This window comes from Ovis canadensis, chromosome 6, assembly GCF_042477335.2.
Source record: "Ovis canadensis isolate MfBH-ARS-UI-01 breed Bighorn chromosome 6, ARS-UI_OviCan_v2, whole genome shotgun sequence".
In the NCBI taxonomy this organism is placed as follows: domain Eukaryota; kingdom Metazoa; phylum Chordata; class Mammalia; order Artiodactyla; family Bovidae; genus Ovis; species Ovis canadensis.
In genome coordinates this window covers 88,427,663-88,451,254 of record NC_091250.1, presented here as the reverse complement: position 1 = coordinate 88,451,254, position 23,592 = coordinate 88,427,663, and the positions used below count along the sequence as shown (strand labels likewise).

Below are 23,592 nucleotides of genomic sequence, written 5' to 3'. Positions count from 1 at the left end.
TTGCATTATTGGGCTTGATGTTTCTAAGGAGTCAACAGCTCCATTAACCCCATTTGACATAGGAGAAGATGAGAGGCTAACAGATTATATGCTATTCCTTGGATATGCAGAAAATCAGTGGTCATATAAAGACCTAGGTTCTAAATCGATAGAAAAAAACCACTGTGGTCAGCTACTTCTCTTAATTATGGCTTGATGAAATTGTTTTAATTCTGCTGAGAGCCAAAGCAACCTTTTCTCATTTAAAACAGGTGCATGCATGCATGCTAAGTTGCTTCAGTTGTGTCTAACTCTTTGCAACGCTATGGACCGTAGCCCAACAAGCTCCTCTGTCCTTGGGGATTCTCCAGGCAAGAATACTGAAGCGGGTTGCCATGTGCTCCTCCAGGGATCTTTCCGACCAGGGATTGAACCTGCATCTCTTTTGTCTTCTGCATTGGCAGGCGAGTTCTTTACCACTAGCACCACCTGGGAAGCTCCCACTTAAAACACACCTACACAAATTGAAAACCCAATTTTTGAGGCCTGGATGGTGCCTAAGCACTAAAGCTGTTGAGGTTGTCATACTTCAAAGGACTTCTTAGATTGACAGAACTGTTGGTAGCACTTCTGTACTACCTCTCTATTCACTGAACCCTGATTTTGTTTAGATAACAGGGAAACTTGTCTGAGGAATATGGAACTTTTGCTCTGGGCTCATGAGATAAACTTTGATCAGTGTGATTCATTTCCTCCCTGCAGATGATGGATTTAGCCAATGTGGTATTCATATGATCCACTTCTCAGCAAGAAGACATAACTGGAAATTTGCTGATGGTTTCTGGATAGATTTTTCTCTCTGACAAAGAGAGATACTAAGGAGAAAGCCCACATTACCTCCTACCTGTCTTGTTGTTGTTCAGTTGCTAAGTCATATCAGACTCTTTGCGACCCCATGGATTGCAGCACGCTAGGCTTCCCTGTCCTTCACCATCTTCCAGAGTTTGCTCAAATTCATGTCTATTAAGTCAGTGATGCCATCCAACCATCTCATTCTCTGTTGCCCCCTTATCCTCCTGCCCACAGTCTTTCCCAGCATCAGGGTCTTTTCCAGTGAGGCAGCTCTTCACATCAGGTGTCTAAAGTACCGGAGCTTCAGCTTCATCTAAGAATGAAATGTACCCAACTACTGCAGCAACCTTGCCACCATGAGGGGTGGTAACACTGCCACTCTGAAGGCTACAGAATGAAAAATAGAAAAAGTCTGGGTCTTGAGGACCTCATTGCACCACTGGACAAACTGAAACCACATACCTGCAGAGTTCTTAATTGACGTAAAACTGCTCTGTGGTTTCAGCCACTTTTAGTTTCATCTCCATGATACACTGGATAAAGAGAAACAGCTTGAAACCAGTGCATTATACAAGAGCGAAAGAAATGTGTCTGGAGCAAGATAAGACTGTTGATGTCAGACTCTGTCTCTTGGGATACACAGCCTTCAAAGGAATTTAGAAACTGAACAAGTAGCGCATACTTACTGAGCAAGCACCTGCTTTGTACTGTACACTGTGCTGGGTGCTGGGTTTACAGGATTGGACAAGTAGGCAAGGTCATTAAGGTCAAGGAAATCACATTCTGGGAGACTAATGATAAACAAGTAAACAAATAAGAATAGGTGAAAACATTCTAAGGCAACTTTTAAAATATTGCTTCAAATCAATCCTGAGTATCATCAGATGCTGGAACCAGAGGTAGGGATTCAAATTCTACCTCTATCACTTGCTGTGACCTTAGGAAAGTCATTTAATTTTTTCTGAGTATCAGTTCCCTCATCTGTGAAGGGATGATACTAAAAAAAACTAACTCATAGAACTGTGAGGATTAAACAAGCAAGCAAACTCTCTATAAACCATTTTGCCCAGATGCTGGCATGTAGTCAGTCTCTCTAGATCCTAGATGATGATGATGATCACCTTCATTGTCACAAGAGTTTGTGCCAGGCACTGTGGGTGTCAAAAGATGAACAAGACATAGACCTTGTATCAAGAAACCTGGGAGGCGAGAATCCAGATTTGGCCACAGAACAGTCAGAAGTTAGCCAATGAATTAGGAGAAACAAAAGAATTCCTCTGGTAACCAGGGATAGGGTGGGCTAGGCTCCCTGTCTCCGCTTTTCTCCTACACATGTTTTATGACCATTATTCCCTTTTCCAAGAGAGAAAGAAATATTCTGAATGATTGCTGCTCTTCTTTCACCTACAGCCGCTGTTCCCAAGAGAATCAAGTGGGCCTCTTCTTTCTCCAGTGAAGTGAAAAATATAGGTTGTGTTTATCTGGATGGTACTTACCAGTATGGGCTACATACCAGCAAATATACACAGATGCTCTCATAAATGATCTCACCAAACCCTGTCTCCCTTCATCCTCTTAAAATCAAACCCACTTAATGTGTTTAGTGTCATGCAGTTGACTATTAACTCCTGTATCTAGCTGTAAAATCCAGATAAACACTGACTACCTGGGTCCCCACACCCACTCACATACCCTCACCCTTAGGAAGCTTTCCTCTGATGGCCACACAAACCACTGAACATGCACCCTGAGAGAGCATCTTCCCACAGCCTTGCTCACACACTGGTTATTTATTTGAGCTCTCATGGGGAATCCTGCAACTCTCAGCTAGGAATTTCATTAACAAAGGAAGAGGAGGGACAACTGGGAGGACAGTCTAGATGCAGAGGGAAAGAAATTAACATCTCTTTCAAAAGGGACCTCACATTGTATCATCCTAGCCTGATCCTCCCTTATAACTGTTATTTGAACATTCTGTGCCTGAAGAAAACAAAACAAAACACTTTTCATTGATTGGGCTGTTGCCCAGGCTTTTAGTTTGTCATCCTGTCCACGGAGCTGCAAAATCAACCTCACCAAGCCTATGCTTTGAAATGAGGCAACATTTAACTGGAAGTCCATTCAAAATAAGGAGCTCAGCCCAAGGGTCCAGGGTCTTGCATTTGTTCCTTTTTCTCTCAGCTGCACCTCTCTCATGCGATCTTGGTGAAGAGTTCTCCTCTGCCAAGAAAGAGATCAGGGATAAGAAGGCAGTGCCGAGAAAGTTCCACGAGACTGTCAGAAGTCACCGCCTGAATACCAAACCTGAATTACCAGGAGGGATGGAACTCTCGGCTGTTCTCCGCCTGCCCACGCTGCAGGTTTTTCAGGCCCCTGCTTGAGCGTGCACTCACAGGCGTAAATAAACGTGCTATCCACAGCCTGCGTCAGCCAACCCAGCTATTTAAGCAGGCTGGCATCAGCTAACTCAGCATCTAAATCCAGGGCTTGCCTTTGCCGCTTCCACGTAAGTAACTTTCAGAGGTTCGCCTTTCGGGCAGAGGAATGAACTTGTGTAGAGACTGGACTGAAATGCTGTCGTGACCGTGTTTGCTATTCTGATAGGAAAAGGTAGAGGCAAAAGGGAGAATTAAAGAGCCGGCCCCAAGCAGGGAGCCAGAGAACGCTGAGGGGTGTGAGGCATTAGACGTTTGCAACCCTGCCTAGGGGTGGAGGGGGATTTGGAGCCAGGGGGAGTCTGTGTTGACCTTTTGACTAGCAGGTGAAATGTTTTTCTTTTTCTCTCCTATCTCTGAGAGACGCAGTGAAAGCAGCAGTGAAAGCAGCGCTTGTAGGACTATGCTCAATGCATGTGAATTTCTATCCTTTAGAAGTCGATATTGTTATTCTACACCTTAGTTTAAAATCAGATGTAGTATCATTTTAAATATTTTTTGACCCAAAAGAGTCAAAATTTCTCAAAGGGAAGGTGTCTCTGGGTTGATTAGAGGTGGCTCCGCTGAGAATCTGCCATGCTGTTTGTTGTTACTTCTGGTTCTCATAATCCTTATCAGTTATAATAATGAAAACATTGATCTTGTTTAAGATGAAAATAAATATGCTCTGGGGCTTTGCAGAAATGTAGCTGTGTGATATTTGAGCACTAGGTATCTAGGCAGATTGTTAAGTAAAAGTGGAATAAGAATTAAAAGGCACAACATACCACAAAGCTTAGGTGAGACGATCTTAGACTAGGAATGCAAAAAAATTTCCATGAGGTAGCACTGACAGTCGACAGGGCCCTGGAGCGTGTTTAGTTCAGTAGGGTTAAGAATAACCAGAGTCCAGAAAACGAAACACAGGTACTGGGGATTGGGGAAGGAAAAAGTAGGGGGAGCAGATAGTAGGGGGTTTATAATTAGACATCATGTTCATAAATGCCTAGGACTAGAATAAGGAATGAAACATGATGTGAATTCCATGTGTGTGTCTTAGTAGCTCAGTCGTGTCCAACTCTGTGCGACCCCATGGACTGTAGCCCACCAGACTCCTCTGTCCATGGAATTCTCCAGGCAAGAATACTGTAGTGGGTTGCCATTCCCTTCTCCAGGGGATCTTCCCGACCCAGGGATCAAACCCGGAATTCCATAGTTCCTCCTTTTGGATCAAGAGTCTGGTAATTAAGAATCTGGGGAAATCCAAGAGCTTTTTCCATGTAGTTCCCCTGCCCTCTGCCCTCAGTACTAATCTGGACGCTCATTTTCTGGATCCCTAGTAGTCCATGACCCTAAATAAAGACTCAGATTTAAGAAAGTGCATAATTTTTTAACTGAGCTGAAGCTGCTGACTAGGAACCTACAGAGAATTAGAGGGGAGTCGAGATCATTAACACAGCAGGCACTTCTGGCCACCAAACCGAAGCTCAGTTGTAAGGTCATAAAGGTCTGATTTCCATCGAGCAAATAATGATTAAGGGGCTTCTCTGAGCAAAGGTTAGTTGGGGGCCGAGAGGAAGAGAAAAGAAATATAAGGTGGCTTCTGTTCCTAAAGAGTTTGAAATCTCAAGCACAAGGATATAAGAAGCCAAGCAAAAAGTAGTACATACTGCATGGCACAAAATGATAAAATATTCAAACTACTCTATAGTAACAGCAAGCAGCTCAGTGGCTACCTGAGACAGGGGAGCTGGAAAGACAGTTACGCAGATTAGGAGGGTTTGGGGATGATGGGTGTGTTCACTATCAGGAATAGGCAACCATTTCTCACTTGTGAAAACTGATCAGATCGCACACTTTAAACGTGCAGTGTTAGAAACCAGTTATATTCAACAAGCAATAATTTAACAATTCATCTTTTTTGAGGTAACTAAAAGCATTTCTAAGAATCTGCCTATGCAGCATAATGAAAATGAAAAATGAGTATTTTGGGGAAAAATTAACTCAGTAAATAAAGTGAAGGCTCAAACCATCAGGATTGTGGACTTTTATAGAACTGGAAGGGTCCCAGAGATCATCTCAGGCAGTGGTTGTGCACCTGGAGAAAAATACCTGGGATTGAGCCTCGCCCCAACCTATTAAATCAGAACCCAGGAATGGGTGGTTCCAGTATTACTTTTTAAAGCTCCGCAGGTGATTCTAATGTGCAGCTGGGGATGGGAACCAGTGAAACCCAAATCACCCACGAGACACATGGACAGGGCAGGGCCTGCACTTGGCCACATGACCCCCCAAACCCCTCAACCATCGTGTCCCAGGGACCGAGTTGGATAGTGATAGGACCTCAGAGGATGAGGGACCCCCAAGACCACTGCTTCTGAGTCCTCAGCACCACACTTCCAACTTTAGCTAGGGAAGGGTATCCGGCGCATTTCCAGCAAATTCTTGGAACCCAGACATGTTCCCGGTGGCAGGCATGACGGATTAGTCAGAGCCTCAAAGGTGCATTATTTAAGGATTGTGCTAACGTGTGAGAAGGGATGTTTCAAAACTAAAGCTTCCTTTTGTTTCCTACATAATATCTAATCTAAGCTAGGGGATTATAATTATTGAAAAGAATCAGGGCGGATGCACCAGGCGCTCTGCTCTGGGGGACAGCCAAGTTGGTCTTTTGGGAGCTAGCCCAGGTTCTCAGCATTGGGATGAGTCTATTTGGCACCATGGGTCTTTTCATCATGATTCCCAGGGCAGCTCGGGCAGAAACATGAGCGGAGTGGAGTTTGTGGTTTCTGCTCTTCCTGTGGGGCCCTTGCCTTGGCACCTGTGTCCATGCAGGGGTGGGTGTGGGGCTGCCCTTGGGGCCACAGAGCCTCACCTGCTCTGCCTGGGCCACCTGCCGTATTTTAGGTGGTTTCTTCCATTTCTCCTCCAAGTCCAATAATTTCTAGGGTCTCATCCCCGTAGGGCTTTGCTTACCCAGCTCTGGAAAACTAATTAAAGTTATAATGTTAATAGACAATGATTGTTTAATGAGTTATGTCCCTCCCTGGTATATTACATAGGTTCCAGCAAGATAACACATCTGAGAGTTCTTTGAATATAATTACCATTGGGAGTAATCAGCAGAATCAAAGTTTTAGGCAAAATGTGCTGTGCAGGAGACGTGGGTTCAATCCCTGGGTTAGGAAGATCCCCTGGAGAAGGGAATGACAACCCACTCCAGTATTCTTGCCCAGGAAACCCCATGGACGGAGGAGCCTGCCAGGCTACAGTCCATGGGGTCCCAAAAGAGTTGGATATGACTTGGCGACTAAACCATCACCATCACCATAATGCCTATTACTCAGAATCCCAGGCAACTTGCTGGGGGAAATTATACCAAGATTGGGAGTTTTCAATAGAAGTCCTGCAGTCACTTCCCCTATGGACCTTCCTACACATTGTGGGCCCTAAGAGATTTCTTTTTCTGAATGAATCTTTGTTAAATGCATTCATCCTCCTCAGAGAGGGCTGCCTTTCATGTATCTCTGAGAAATGGAAAGTCACCGTCAGGTTACTATAGCAGAGATTAAGAAGTCAATAAATTCTGCTCCCAGGGCTCTATAAATATTACCTTCTTCCTTCTCAGGGCAGAAGGCTGGCACTGGCAGAGCAACTTGCCCAGGCTTAGTGACAAGGGGCCTCCTCCCTTGGGGACCCAGTCCTGCAGCCTGGGGCAAGGCGTCCCCTTAGTTCCTGTGACTCTGACAGACTTGCTTCCATTTGGAAAGCTCAGATTGCTGCAGCTCTTGTTGGCAAGTGGCCCTATACTAGGTAGGGCCAGCCTCTGAAGAGGGGTGTGGTCGGGGTGTTCTGAACCTCTCTCTGGGGAAGCAGAGTCTGCTGGATACAGGAGCCACACGGCACAGAGTCCTGACTGGTGAGAACAGCTGTGAGCGAGGAGGGGAAAGGTGAGCATTGTCCTGGGCCTCTGGGGACCAGGAGACAGCAGACCCAAGCTCTGGGGTAAAGAATTAGACTGTTGTCACCAGGGTAGCACCCTCAAATTTGGTTTAATGCTGCAGATGAAGCCAAACGTTTCTTCTTCTTACCATTCAGAGTTTCACCAAAAAAAAAAAAATTTTTTTTTTAAGTAAGTGACAGGTTTGCACCACTGATGAAATAGGGTTATAAAACAATGACAGAATTTCTACCTTCTTGGTATGACATGTCTGAATATTTTCCCTTTATCTTTGTTTCTAAATTCTCTCAGTGTGGAATGGCTTACTTTTCTTGGCTATACATATATATTTTAAGGCTTTGTCATGATCTGTCACCCAGATCAGTTTTTGGATTTTTTTGATGGTTTCCCCCAAATTGAAAAAGCCAGGTGAATAGGGCTATGCAATGATGAAATTGTTAGAGGGGTGGCCTGTGGCCTGGAGTGATTTATGAAGAACTAACCTGTGATCTTGCCTGGAGAATCCCAGGAATGGGGGAGCCTGGTGGGCTGCTGTCTATGGGGTCACACAGAGTTGGACATGACTGAAGTGACTTAGCAGCAGCAGCAGCAGCAGTAGCAACCTGCCTATTAAAAACCAACACCTGAGGAGGGACTCCGTGCTTCCATGCAGGGGGCACAGATTAAATCACTGGTCAGGAACTAAGATCCTGAATTCCATGTGATGCCTTACCCCCCACCCCCACCCCACCCCCATAAAAAAACCCAACAACTGAGGATCCCAAGGCAGCCCCTGGAACACGCCTGTCCTGTCCACAGGCCTTGGGCCAGTGGAGAACAGGCTTGAGGCTGCAAAGAAAAGGGCGTGTCCCCACACAGGGGTTGCCTGCATCTGCCCTCTTCCTGGCCCGGCTCCCTTAGCCTCCCCTGCCTGCCAGTGACCTTGATGTGGCTTTAGGGTTCCAGTGCTGTAGATTCTGAACACAGGCAGGGTCTGGGTCATATGAGTGCCTGACCAAGCAGGTGCAGATCAGGCTATCCTTTTTAATGGCTGGGGAAGTGCCTTGATCTTTAGGTGATACAGGAAACACTCCTCCACAGATCTCCAAGGTAGACAGGTCCTCACAGTGCAGACAGCCTACCCTGGGAAGCAGAGCAGGAGTCTGGTGGTCAGGAACCTGTTATATTTTCAGCTCTACTTCAGCTATTATGGAATTTTAAGTGGGAAGGAAAATCTTAAAACATCAGTTGTTCCAGTGGATTACTACTAGTGCCTCCTTTCATTCTAAAAAATACCTGACCTTGAGCAATATATTATTTGGTCACCTGTGACTACAGTATATGAAGGTACAAGAGAGTAGGGTGAGTTGCCCTCTATCTTGAGTTAGTTGGAGGCTGAGCTGACTGTGAACCCAGGCCTCCTCACTCTTTATTCTGGCCTCTCTGCCAAGTCACTCACTCCCCAATGACTCAGGTTCCCTGTGGGAAGCACTGTATCCGTCCTGCCCGGCCAGAGAGCTGGTTTATTTATATTGGCACACCAAAAAGAAGTTCAAAATGAATGCTAGGGGTTCAAGGAAACTTGTGATCAACAAATCACAAGGTCAAGTTACTCTGATATTTGCTTTAGGCTCTTGTTAGCACATGGCCATGTTTAGGACATGATAGAAGGTCTTTTGAAAGTAGAGAAGTTAAGCTTTTCAGGTGGCGCTAGTGGTAAAGAACCCACCTGCCAATGCAGGAGACTTAAGAGACTGAGTTTCGGTCCCTGGGTTGGGAAGATCCCCTGGAGAAGGACATGGCAACCTGCTAGTATTCTTGCCTGGAGAATCCCATGGACAGAGGAGCCTGGAGGGCTGCAGTCCACAAGGTTGCAAAGAGTCGGACACAACTGAAGAGACTTAGCACGCACATTACTTTTACCTATCCTCATATAATTTCTTGTAACTTACTTCTGGTGGTTTTGATAAAAAGTGATCAAACATAAAAATCCAATCAGATCATTCGTGAATGAACTATTCTATCTTTATATGTTAAAACAAAAACAAAGTCACATACAACATAAGGCAGACACTGATCCACTCTAATCTCTCTGTGTACACTGGGCAGGAAACTAATGGCCGTCATTCCAGCTATTAGACCTAGATGGATCATGAAGGAAGCTTCCTGTAATTCTTAAGAGCATGACAGATCTGTTTAGACAGTCTAGTTTTTGTTGATGTATTTTTGTTTCCTTCCTGTGTGCTTGCTCCCTGAGGAAATTCACATAAACGACTTTCCCTGGTGCTTATATTCCCTCCCTCCTTTCCAAATTTCTAGTCTACTGGTCCAGGAGTGAAATCTGTTTTTTAAAAAATCTTCAATAATTTATGCCTGTACGTGTCTATCACTTTATTATGTGTTCTTCACGCTCTTTGTGAATAGTAGAATAGCATCCTTTGGAGATGACTAGAACTGAGGTTTATGAAGCATGTGTGAAGAAAGAGGGAGGTCTTCTCCTGCCTTCATTAGCCTGGTACCCAGTTTAGGGTTCCACAGTTTAAAAGGAAAGAGAGTCTTCCCAACTAGCTCAAAAGAAACAAGTCTATGAGAAGTGGCAAAAGGACCCTATGCTGTTTCAACTGGGTGAGAGACGGCTAGAGAGTCATTTGATGATGGCACTGAAAAGCATGGAGTATGTGGACATGGAGGTCAATGACCAGCTATTCACCTTGTCCTTCGGGAAAAAAAGCCAGCCCAGGTAGTCCGCAGCGTGAAGGGTATGAGGTAAGCTGTAATATATTCCCTCATTATGCAGCAAATGCATTGGAAAGAATTATACAGGCAAGCTCTGAAAGATGGGGCAGTCCAACAGTATTTTCGTCTTCAAAGTCTCTTTTTTGTCTTTAGGCTCATGTTGAATTAACACATTCCTTAATTCATAGTACACCACATTTTTGTGGTCTACCTATGTTGCCAGTTATATTTCTAATATTTCCAATGCATTATTTCTAACTCCATTTTAATAGTCTGCTACTTAATCCATTGGTTTATCTAATCCTCTAGTTTTAGACATTTCTTCTGCCTACAATTCTCGCAAATGTTGCTATAATGAATACCCTCACAGGTATATTCAACCACCATTTAGATCTGGTTAGTGGAAGACAGGGGAATGGAGTGGAGTGGGCTAGCTGGCCTGTGTTTTCTCTAAGCAGTATGGAATATTGAATCGCCCATACAAAATGGAGTTGCCTGATATTGTACGGAGAAGGAAATGGCATCCCACTCCAGTATTCTTGCCTGGAGACTCCTGTGGATGGAGGAGCCTGGTGGGCTGCTGTCCATGGGGGTCGCACAGAGTTGGATACAACTGAAGTGACTTGGCATGCATGCATGCATTGGAGAAGGAAATGGCAACCCACTCCAGTGTTCGTGACTGGAGAATCCCAGGGACAGAGGAGCCTGGTGGGCTGCCAGCTATGGGGTCGCAGAGTTGGACACGACTGAAGCAACTTAGCAGCAGCAGCAGTCTAGTATTCAAACATTTAGAAGCTTCACTAAGTTTCTTTTATAAGACTTTAAAAACTGATTGAAATAATTTTCTAGAACTTAAAGAGCATGATCAAAATGTTATTTTCTTAAACTTGAGTTGGCAGTTTTAGAAGCATTTCATTTCTTTGTATTGCTGACTGATTGCTGGACAAAGCAAATAAAATATTTTAAGAAATCTTATTGGGAATAAAGCAGAGTAAAGTCTTTATGGTGTTTTGTCAGATTAATGATCTCAAAACCTGATGTTATCAGTTGCCCAACGTTGTATCCTGAACCACTGAAAGCTGGATTAGAACCTTAACAATGGTATCTTATATCTATACCATGTTTATAATCTATAGTGATATTCATCAGCTTAATCTGTCTCACTGAATCCTACATCAACCCTGTGAGACAAGTGGAGTAGGATTATAGCTTCAATTATAGATGAAGAAATGGAGGTTCAAAACAATGAAGTGAGTTGTCCAAAGTCACTTGGAGACTTAAGTGCTACTGTTGGAAGGAGCATGCAGGTCTTCTGATGCTCCATCCAGGCTCTTTCTGCAAAATTATATCTGATGCTCAGAGAAAAGATCTACTGTAGGTTCAGAGCTAGCTTTCTGGTATATCTGTCCTTTCTAATTATTTTGTGATGTTAATTGTTAGGCTAGAGCTGCACGCTCTCTGTTTATCCCATTAGCTGAACACCTGTTCATAAAAACCACTCAATGGGGGAAAAAATAAGGCCCATATAACTGAGTATCATGGCAACAAGCAGCATGCATGGTTGGACTTTGGCATAATTTGGAGCTCTACAAAGAAACCAGGTGTGTGTCATTTTATCCATTACTTAAAGTACAGTCATAAAATAAGAATGATAGTTGGACCATAAAAAATAATAATTGATTCAAGTGTATTTGTGCAAAGAGATAATTCCATTCTATCAAAGAACCTTTCCAGCAAATGCACAAACAACCGGAGGAAGTTACGCCTGCTTGCACTGGGCAGGTTTCAACAGCCTATGAGCCAGCAGCCTGAACATCTACTGATCATGCATGTGTAGTCCCATGAAGGTGCCCAACTACTGTTCCTTACTAGGTAATTAGGACTCTGGCAAAAATACTATATAACCCAGCATACATTTTGAAAACAATAAATCATGATGACATGTCCCCAGATTTACAAATGAACAGCCCTCTTCAGAGTCAGGCACAGGAGTGAGAACATTTTCAGAAAGAAACTAATTTTTTAACATTCTAAAGTGACAGGATGATGACAGAGAAATATGACAGTTCTACTTTAATCTCAATTATCTATGCATGGTTTAGAGGGACCAAATTTTTAAAATACCAGATTGATTTCCATGATCAGAATTTAAAGTTTATTTTTATTTTTTATTTGGCTATGCTAGGTCTTATGAGGGATCATAGTTGCAGTATGCGGAATCTAGTTCTATGACCAGGGATGGAACCCAGACCCCTTGCATTGGGAGGGCAGAGTCTTAACCAATGGACCACTAGGGAAGTCCCAACTTTTTAAGTTTGTGAGCATCCTTCCTTTTCTATGCAACAAACACGTGCACCTCAATACTGACTTTATATAATTAATGTTCTAGATAAAACATAATTAGGAAGCTTAATGGGTGACATAAAAACTAATATTAAAAATATACTCCAAAACATAGAAAGAATGTTAATCTGCCCTTTTGACTTGTTTGTGCCATTTTTTTTCTCCACAAACTTCAGAAAGTTGATCTTTTGTTACTTGATTCTGCAAATTTGTCTTTATGGTTAATGGTTCTCTTTAGAAATACCATAACAGAAGTCTAATTTCTTCGTGTGTTAGAGCATCAGACATTTTTCAAACAGAAGGTTTGATGATTCAGTTTTCTTCACAAGTCTCATGCCTCCTGTTTTATCTGGTTTGAAAAGGCTTGGCTCTGATTCATGGAAATCTCTATTACAAGCTATTTTCGTTTTATTTATGTTTGGTCATAGGACCAATCTCTGTTTGATAGGTAATAGGTATTCACACTTACTAAGCTCTAGTACAACTCTGCTAACAATATCCAAAGCAGGCAGAAGCCCAAGCATTATTCACCCTTTGAGATAAATTCCATTCTGTGTATTCATACTGAAATAAAAATGAAAGTTAGGAAATTTGAAGCTATAGTGTATCCTCTTACCTTTTAACCATAGAGCTGCAAGAGTATGCTTTCTTGAGAGCAAAAAGCAGCCTCCTATTCAATACTTTGGGTAGGTATATGTGGTCTATCCTCAAGATCCTAATAAGGCCTGCATATTGCTAATACATAACAGTAGCTCAGATCCCTAAATTCAAAGGAGAATTTTTACTATCCCACACCAAAATGAGAAATTTAAAGTTTTACATGTAATGAGGGGACTAGACGTCCAGGTTTGCCTGGACATTTTTCATATATGCCTGTGGTTCTGGTGTGATTATTCAAGTGTCCCTTTTACACTTAAATGTCACCACTCAAGTGATGACAAATTATATGGCCATGTTAATTTAACAGGTAGACTGAATATTTAAAAAGGCACTGTGGCTCAAAATGTTTCTTGGGTCCCTCAGTTGTCCTTTGAAGTACAAACTAGGTACAAAGTGCTGAGTAGATCATGGACATGCTCTAGGGGGACACTGTATTCCCCTTTCTCAGGTCCATGACATCATTAAACTGCTGATGAAGAATAACATGAAAATTCAAAACCCAGGCCATTCTCATCATCAGAATTTAAAAAGAGAAACGATCTCAGAAGTCATCTGACCCAATAACTTCACTTTTTCTGACTGAAGAAATAATCATAACACTCTTAGAAATGTGTATGTTATTTTAGAGCTTTCTAAGTTGTCTCATGAGCATAACATTCAGCAATTTCACTGGATCACAACCAGAGTAAATAGGCAGGAAGGGAAGTTTTTATTCACATTTTACAGAGAAGAGAACTAAATTTCAAATAAGTTAAAAAAGAAAAAATCCCCAAACTAAAAAAACCAAACCTCAGCCAAGATAATGTAACTATTAAGTAGAGGCGTTAAAGTTAAAATCAGCTCTGACTTCTTGCTCAATGATCTTTCCATTATTCAATACGAGTTTAGTATTTTCACTCATTAATGAGGATTTAACATGTATCCCCTACATATAATTCATCTGTTAAAGAAACACAAACATTCCCTCTTTCAAGAGAACTTTATTTCTGCTTCTCTTTCCCTTCCCACCTACAAAGAGCTCTGGCCAGCAACTAAACTGTTCTTGTCTGACAGCGCCACTTAGGGACTGGCTAAAAGGATGAGGAGGAGAGGACCATGCAAAGTAACCTCTGGCTTTTTCTTCACCATTCACATCATTAATCGTATCTCAGATGACCTGCTTTTCACATCAATCCTTCTCAACATTCCCCTTTTCTTCTTCTTCCTCTTTCCCCCTCCTTAGTTCATCTAGGACACACAGACAAAATGCAGTTCTAATTACTATGCCTTCATATCAAGACAAAGATAAGTCATGATTTTTGAAAATAAAGTTCAATCAACATATGTTTGATCATAAGCCTTCACTACACACCCAGCAAAGTGTCAGGGACTATTCTGCATACTTCACATGCACCAAAGTTGTGCTATAAGCATCTAATATTCTCAAAACTTTCCCTGCCAAACCCCTTTCATATCTGCACCAAAACCTCGTCTCTCTTAAGTCAAATTTTAATTAACATTCCTTTTTCTTAAGCATTGCTTTCAAAATAAAGAAATGATTTCTTATTAAATTTCACTAGGATAATTTATCAGGATTATTTTCTATTCTTTTCCAGTTATGAATTATATAGCATTTCAGTTACATTTCCCTTTGTGGGTTAGCCTGGGATTCTATCTACTATAATTATAATACTATAGTTTATAGTATTATTCCTAGAGAAAAATTTCTGAATTCATAACAATCATAGTGGAAATGAACCTTTGAAAAGCAACCTGCTTACAAAATGGAGATCTCCTCTAGGATGATTGTGGAAATGGGATTGCCCTCTTTCATTCGCCCATCTATTTCTAAGGAGGTATAGACTGAGTGCTCCACTTATTTCACAAAAGGAGTCTAAGGTTTTATTATTGATTTTCACTGTTTTCCCATGTTTCCACATACAAATCTTTGGATTAGAACATGAGTTGGGCTATCAGTGAAAAGAACTCAGTGTTCAGGCAAAGAATTTTATGTCCAAAGTTAATTAATGATTAATTCACTGCTGGAAGTCATTCACTCCCAACAGTTTTTCACAATATCTTGCTATTTTCTGTAAATGGCTATAGAAGGTCTGGACTGCTGAAGGATTTGTTCCAACAATAGTCTTAGGAAGTTCCTTAATCAAGTCAACGAAACTGCGTACATGTAGGGGTTAAAATAGCAGCAATACTCACTAAGATCCAGCTGATCTGGTTGGAGCCAACCCATCTGACCCATTCTGTCAGATGCTGTAACTCTTTCTCATTTGTATACTGTATTATTCATAGAATGTCATCTTTCAAGCACATCTGTACTAATTAAAGAAGAGCATGTGTGTGGGGGGAAAAAAGCTACCCTGACTGGTGGTGCTGCTGGTATTAACTGAAATCACAACTAATCCATTTAGCTGGGTCAGAGTCATGTCTGGTCACCAGGGTTGAGAAACGTGTCACAGGGAGGAAGCTCTGCTCTCAGACCAGCCCCACCCCACAGAAGCTGGAGCAGACAGGGGACACAGCCCACTCCTGTCCCAGGAGCACCACTTACTGCCCCCCTTCCCGCAACCAGCTATCAGGGTGCTTCTATCTACCAAGCTACTCGGTACACAGAGGAAAGGCAGTGTGATGGTTGAAAACATGGATGCAGAAATTACACTTTCTGGGTTTTAATGCCTGCTCTGCCACTCACTTGATTTGTGACCTGGAGAAAGTTACACACATTTCCTTGTGGGAAAGTGTATAATTTCCATCAGTTTACACATATATTAAGTGGAGACAATAAGAGTGTCTATCACATAGTGTTATTGTTCTTCTAACACTTAAACGAGTCAATATGTCTAAGACATTTAGGACTGTGCCTGGCACATAATAATTCCTCAATACATATGTTGTTGTGAGATTTCTGTATCTGATTCAAAAATAGGAATCAGCTCTGTGTTGTTTGGGGCAGTGAGAACCAAAGGGCATTATTAGGAGGCTAGAATGTTATTTTTTCCAGTATTATGTTTTGGTTTTGAACATGGCAGGTCCTGATTGTTGAAAACACAGAGCACTGTCTTCCTAACTTTTGTCCTAAATCAAGTCATGTCAGATGCCATTGGCTACATTCAGTTCAAAAGACACACAATGAGCACCTATTAAGTGGTAGACACGCCTAATGAATGCTGAAGAAATGGAAATCTGTAAGAGATGACATAAACACCAAGGAAAGCCTATAATTTGGTTGGGAAGACAAGCCTATGAACAAATTATTTCAAAATGACTTCAATTTGGTCATTATTCTCATAGGCCAAGACAGCCTCAAAAACTCTACTCACCAATTCATGGAATAATTGTTCCTGCTTATTAACTTCCTCACTACTCAACTTCTGTCCTAGTAATGCTTTCTCATTAGTAGATGAAAGTAGAAGTTAGGGAGTGGTGGTGAGGAATGAGTGAAGAAACTAATATTTTATGGAAAATATCAATAGCTAAGTTCAAATCAATATACAAGTGTAGAACTGCTAATGAGAAAACCTGCCACCCTCATCTGGTTAGTACTGAGAAGTTCCATCTAGGAATATCTCTAAAGATGGAGCAATATATATAGCATTTGATTTTTTTTTTTTTTTTCAAAAAAAGGTTCTGATTTCAACCATTGTGCATTACCATTCCAGAAAGATTGAAAAAGGGATTGAAACTCAGAAAGAATGAAACCTAAAATTCTTATCAGTTTGCTACCCAGAAGATGCCCTACAGAAGTACGGTTTTTAAAAAACAATAGTACAGGACTGGGGCTTCCTAGGTAGCTCTAGTGGTGAAGAACCCTCCTGCCAATGCAGGAGACATAAGAGACGTGGGTTCTATCCCTGGGTCAGGGAAGATCCCCTGGAGGAGAGGATGACAACCCACTCAGTATTCTTGCCTGGGAAATCCCATGGACAGAGGAGCCTGGCAGGCTATAGTCCATAGGGTGGCAAAGAGTCGGACACGACTGATGTGATTTAGCATGAACACACGCATAAGGATTTCCCAGGTGATTCAGTGGGTAGGGCTCTGCACTCCCAAAGCAGAGGACCTGGGTTCCATCCCTAGTCAGGGAACTAGATCCCACATGTTGCAACTAAAATCCCACATGCCATAAGGAAGACCTGGCACTGCCAAATAAGTTAGTTACTTTAAAAACTAGTATTTTCCATAAGCAAACACTTTACAGTTTAGAAACACTTTCCTTACAACGATATCATATGAACTTTACAACAGAGCTGTGAACTAGACTCAGGTGTGTATTATTATACCCCTTCTTTCCATGAAAGAAACGGAGGCTCAGCAAAGTGATATTTCAAACGATTAGTGCTCAAGATTTCTAATTATTTGACCTTTTGACTACATTAACTCAAGTTTCAGTTTGCTTTTCATTCTGCTGAATTTCCTGAAATAGAGGAGCTTCTAAGGCAAGAGGAAAGCAAATCTAAAGAGGAGGACCCGGAAAGTACTAAGCTGAATTAGCAAATACACCGAACACATATAAAAGTGTACACAGGATATACAGAACTTAGAATATAGCAAGGCAGCATTTCATATTTTTAAGTCTTGGCTTAACTCCTAAGAGATAAGCAACCCCAGAGCAGGGCTGAAACACTGAAAACTAAATCTGATGATACCTTCGCCTAACAAAACTTTGAGAAATGAGAGGTACTTGGGGTGGTAGCATTGCTGGTGACCAGTAGGAAGGAATGAATTCAAGCACTAAGCCTTCCTGCCCCATGAGGTCAAGTGCAGCATGTTTGGGGAGAATAAAGCGTGCTTGTCATTGTGAGCTGGCAGGTGGTTCCGTGTGTGCCCATAGCTGTTACACTGGATCAGAATTTAAGGGTTCAGATCTTACCAGACAGACTTGAACGTTTCCCCAAAATGTACTTCAAAGTGTGGAGTCAGAACAAAACTTGAAAGGGGGTGATTTCATTCTCTCTGTTGCCTTGGTGTCAAGTAGATACTAGGGGTTTCCCAGGAGAGGTGAAGAATTCTACAAGAGGGTTGGGCTATGGCAGCCACTAAGGGAATGAGGCTGGAGAGACCAGTCAGTCAGAAATGGCCTGGCTGCCCCAGTTCCAGCTCTTCACTAAAGGGAAAGACCATGACCAAAACTGGAGCTCAAAGATCCAAGTAGGTGATTTAATCATACCTTAGAGTTCCTGTGACATCAAAAGAGTGCAAGGAGACTGCCTTTTGGAAGTAGGCATCAATCTTGCTCATGACATCAAGAGCTGACGTTACAGCTGTGGCCAGAATAAAAAGGAGAATTCTGAGTCTTCCTCTGACACTGTAGATAAGTTAGTTAACCTTTCTTGATCACAAAACAGGATCAATTCCATTCTATTTCTAAGAGGATTGTGAGCAAAACTGAAAGAGCTAATACTAACCCACTTTTAAACTGGAAGGCAGTACCCCCATGATCACGGTATTGTGGTTCAAACACTGAACACATTAGTTGGTCTCACATGTTTATATCTTATTTTAAGCCCACAGCCAAATAATCCCTTTCATTCTTCCTGCCTATCCCTACATCCTTTCTTCTTCCTTATTCAGTTGTTTTAAGTCCATCTCTGTCCTTTTGATCTGGAGACTTTGATATTTGCTTTAAGGGTGAGGGAAAAATAAATTGATACAGCTAACGCATTTTTTAAGTGCAGAGTCAAGTCCTGACTCCCGGGAGCTCTGTAGAAGGGAAGATAGAAACATTTTTAGCATTATACAGACAAAAGGTCTGCTGTAATTAGTTTTCCATCCATCTTTCCTATTGTTCTTGGTGACCAGTGGAAATAACGAGCTAGCCTGCAGACAGTCTAAACTCTCCAAAAATACCTCAAATCTCCTTCTGGGCTCCAGCAGGAAACACTCTTTTTACACACTAAATAGTAAATGTATGGAAACTTTTAGCGTCAAGAAGTTAAGCAGGATGGAAACATAAACAGCTTCAAGAAGATTTAGATATTATTCATGGACGAAAAAAAAACTAACCATTTTGGAAAAAAATTAAAAAGTTTGACAGTACAAGTGTTGATGAGAATGTAGAGAAAAGGAAATGCTATTCATTGCTGGTAGTAGTTCAGTTTTTCTTTTTTCCATTTGCAGTTTTTTAAAACTAATCTTTATTGGAGTATTGTTCCTTTACAATGTTGTTAGTTTCTACTGTACAACAAAGTGAGTCAGCTATACATATATATCCCCCCCTTTTGGGGGGATTTTCTTCCCATTTAGGTCACCAGAGAGCATTGAGTCCCCTGTGCTATATTAGTCCCCTGTTCTTGTAGTTATCTATTTTATACACGGTATCAATAGTGTATGTATGAGGAGTATAGTATAGTTTTGTTTAACAATTTTGGAAAAGAAGTTGATATAATGCTGTAAAGCTACTAGTCACATGCCTTATGACCAGTTCCACTCCTAGAAAAATCTTCCTAAAAGTGCTTCAGAGGACATATACAAAAGTGTTCAGAGACACAATGTTCATAATAGCAATACACTGGAGACAACCCAAATATCCACCAACAGGAAAAGACATAAATACATTGTAGTATGTTCACTAAATGGAAACAACTGAATATAAATAAACTTCTCTACGTGCTGAGATATGAATGAATCTTGAAAACATGTTGATGGATAAAGCAATCTACGGAAGAATTATATATAGTGTGATATTGTTTTTATAGATCTCAAAAACATAAAAACTTTCAGAAAGCTCTTTTAGGGATGCATACACATGTGATAGAACTAATTTTTCCACAATATTGTAAAGTAATTAGCCTCAAATTAAAATAAGTAAATGAATTTTAAAAATTAAAAATAAATAAAAATAAAGGACTAATTTTTAAAGAAAAATACTAAATCTTCTAATTTCAAGGTAATAAATATTAAAAAGAGAAAAATATAAAAAAGAAAAAATTTAGGTCATCTGTTTCCCACAGTCTAGATATAAACACTGTTAATATTTTGTTGTATTTTCCTCTGTTTTTTTTTAACAAGTAAAATTGTAATCAATATAGCATTAAAAAGTCTTTTCCTATTTAGATTTGGAACCTTGTTTATCTGAAGACAGCAATGATGCTATGTGTGTAGGTGTATTCATAATCTAATGTTCAGTTTTAAGTTGTATTCTATAAATTGTCTATATAAATAATAACTTAAACTTGAGCATTTCCTGCATTGGAAAATTCAAAAATGTATAGAATCGTTTGTCAAGGTTGGCAAATCTCTTCCACTGTAATCTTTGGTTTCTAAATCAATTATGGAAATTTGTATGGTAATAAGGTAGAAGGAATTTTCCTTATGATGCTCTGCTTTCTTGCATTCTAATCTTAGAGTTCCCTGGTGTCGCAGTGGTTAAGAATCTGCCTGCCGATGCAGGGGACACAGATTGGATCCCTGGTCTGGGGAGATTCTACACGCCGTGGAGCAGCTAACCCCATGGGCCACGACTCCTGAGTCCGGGCTCTAGAGCCTGTGCTCCAGAACAAGTGAAAGCACCGCAAGGAGAAGCCCGTGCTCCACAACAAAGAGTAGCTTGTGTTCACCACAGCTAGAGAAATCCCGTGCAAGGCAAAGAAGACCCAGCACAGCCAAAAATAAATTTTAAAAAAAATTCTAATCTCAACACAAGAATGTGTTTTTCTATGAGGGAGGGGATATATGCATAAACTTAGTCATGCAGCAGAAAGTTAACACAACATTGTAGAGCAATTGTACTCCAATTTAAAAAAAGAAAAAACTTCAAAGAAAACAGAACTTTTTTTAAGATTTATTTTATTTTTGGACTGTGGTGGGTTTTTTGCTGCTGCATGAAGGCTTTCTCAGTCGAGGTGAGCAGGGGCCACCCTTCATTGTGTGCTCCGACTTCTCATTTCGGTGGCTTGTCTTTTTATCTCGATGGCTTGTCTTTTTATCTCGATGGCTTGTCTTGCTGCACGGGCTCAGTAGTTGTGGCGCATGGGCTTAGTTGCTCCTCGGCACGTGGGATCTCTGATTCTTAACCACTGAATCACCAGGGAAGCCCAAGAATATGTTCTATTTGAAAAAGATTTTTAAAGGGTTTTATATTATTTCTGAATTTTTCAAAGCATAGTGAAATTTCTCTTAATAATTCATAATATTAAAGACATTTTCCACATTCCTGACCATATATATGAAAGGTAAATAGTGTAATGTCTAAATTTCTTCTCCAATGTATATTTTTAGAAGTTTATTCCTTTAAAACTACCTCAACCTACTGTCTGCTCAAGTGTTGAGATGATATATAGCAGCAGTGTTAGAAGATACTTTAAAGCATCTTTACAGTATAAGAAATGCTGCTAAGTCGCTTCAGTCGTGTCCGACTCTGTGCGACCCCATAGATGGCAGCCCACGAGGCTCTCCCGTCCCTGGGATTCTCCAGGCAAGAACAGTGGAGTGGGTTGCCATTTCCTTCTCCAATGCATGAAAGTGAAAAGTGAAAGTGAAGTCATGTCCGACTCTTAGTGACCCCATGGACTGCAGCCCACCAGGCTCCTCTGCCCATGGGATTTTCCAGGCAAGAGTACTGGAGTGGGGTGCCATCGCCTTCTCTGAGTATAAGAAATAAGAGGTCCTAAATGTTTATAGTTGAGTTTAACAATTAAGTTGTAAAATCTTGTGAGAGCCAAAATATTCTTTGTGTTTCTACCGTGCTGGCTTCCTACAGTGTGGTTTTGGTTCAGGAGGTCTGTAGTGGTCCTGGACATTTCTACAGGTGATTGTAAGGCCCAGCAGGCATGAGAACTACTGTTCTAAGCTTAAAGACATTAACCACCAGGTTCATATTTGAAGAACAAACACAAACAAGAAAGTCCTTTCCTTTAACATAGCCTTGTGTTAGCCTGAGGAAGCAGATCAATATTCTACTCCTATATGTCAATTTCTGAGAGACACTGACAGCCTGGGTGATCCCCCCTGGCTCTCCATCCAGAGTAGCTCAGTAAGTGATGAGGGAGAAAGCTCTGCTTCCAAAGACCCACCACCTTCCTTGGAGAAATGGTGGCATGTTATTTTTTTCACTTAAGAAAATACAGAATGGTTCAAGAGCTCGTTGCTTTCAGAAAGTCCACAGTGAACATAAAGGAGACACAAGCTAAAGTAAATTGGGAGATGACCCTAAAGAATGATCCATCTGCTTTCTTTGTTTTGTCAGTTCACCATGGGACGGTTTATTGAGAGTATCTGCCACTGATCACTTTTTTTTTTTAAATGTATTTATTTGACTGTACTGGGTCTTAGTTGTGGCTTATGGGATCTAGTTCCCCGACCAGGAATTGAACCCAGGGCCCTTGCATTGGGAGCTAGGATTCTCTGCCACTGGACCACCAGAAAAGTCCAGGAAGTCCCTCCCATGCCACTGATAACCTTTTTCTCTTAGTTGGTATTTTCGGCATTACAGAGATATCAGAATGGCTGGGAGGGGGAGGAGAAGATGGTAAATGTGAGCCCAGAGAGATTTCTGCAGGTCCCAGCTAGTAGCACCTTCCATGAGCTGGTTCATATAGGTAGATGCTTTCAAAAAAATAAAATAAAATAAATGACTATAGGATTAAGGGTGGAGAAGGCAATGGCACTCCACTCCAGTACTCTTGCCTGGAAAATCCCACGGATGGAGGAGTCTGGTAGGCTGCAGTCTAAGGGGTCGCTAAGAGTCAGACACGACTGAGCAACTTCACTTTCACTTTTCTCTTTCATGCATTGGAGAAGGAAATGGCAACCCACTCCAGTGTTCTTGCCTGGAGAATCCCAGGGACGGGGGAGCCTGGTGGGCTGCCGTCCATGGGGTCGCACAGAGTCAGACACGACTGAAGTGACTTAGCAATAGCAATAGGATTAAGGGACAAAGGTAAAGCTATAAGATTGGCACAAATGTCTATCCAGGCATTGAAATTTACAAAAGAGCCAGCAGTTTTCATTTAACCTCTTGCAAAAGTTTATGCATTGTCTTCTTGCAACCACAAAAGAAAACACAACCACAGGACTCTTTGAATGTTTCATAAGATATTAATAACCACAGCAATGATACAATTGTGCTCAGAGTAAAGTTTAAGAAGCTTTAAAATATTTTTAGTTCCTTTCATCTGACATTGTTTAGACTACCTTCAGAGATGTTTTTCAACAGTTTCCTTACTGGAAAGAGTTGAGAAGTTTTATAAGGCCAAGGTTACTACGGTGATGTGATTTATAAATTTCCTTTGAAAGAAAGAGGGGGAAAGAAGAAATGGAGGAGCAGCAGCAAACACATGTTAACCAAAGATAACTGAAGTAACAGAGACTGAGTTTTGTGGAGAAATAAAAGGTAGATATCTATTGTGGTTAGATCTTCTATCCTCGTTTCTAGAAATCAAGTTTGTTTGGTGTACGTTAGAGAAGTAGGTACTTTCTTTTTTTTTTAATTTTAGTTTTTTATTTTTTAAATTTTAAAATCTTTAATTCTTACATGCGTTCCCAAACATGAACCCCCCTCCCACCTCCCTCCCCATAACATCTAGAAGTAGGTACTTTCTAATGGTCCTCCCATAGCAACCAACCAAGTCCAATGCCCTTAGTCAAATAACTCAAGGAGAACTTTAAAGCCAAGTGGACCTATCCATAAAACTTCATATGAAGTCCTGTAACAGGGAGCCACAAAATTATCAGAGA

At 41.3% G+C, this 23,592-nt stretch overlaps 1 protein-coding gene across 2 annotated transcripts in view; it reads left to right on the top strand.

Annotated features, from left to right (window-relative positions):
* Positions 1-2,949: 2,949 nt before the first annotated feature.
* Positions 2,950-23,592, top strand: part of HOPX (HOP homeobox) — a 31,568-nt gene continuing 10,925 nt past the window's right edge. The window contains exon 1 of one of the 2 annotated variants that reach the window (XM_069594184.1): positions 2,950-3,337. The gene's annotated coding sequence lies outside the window, so the exon portion shown is untranslated. Of the gene's footprint in view, positions 3,338-6,993; positions 7,196-23,592 lie in introns of those variants that run through there. The other variant, XM_069594183.1, reaches the window with a different exon arrangement.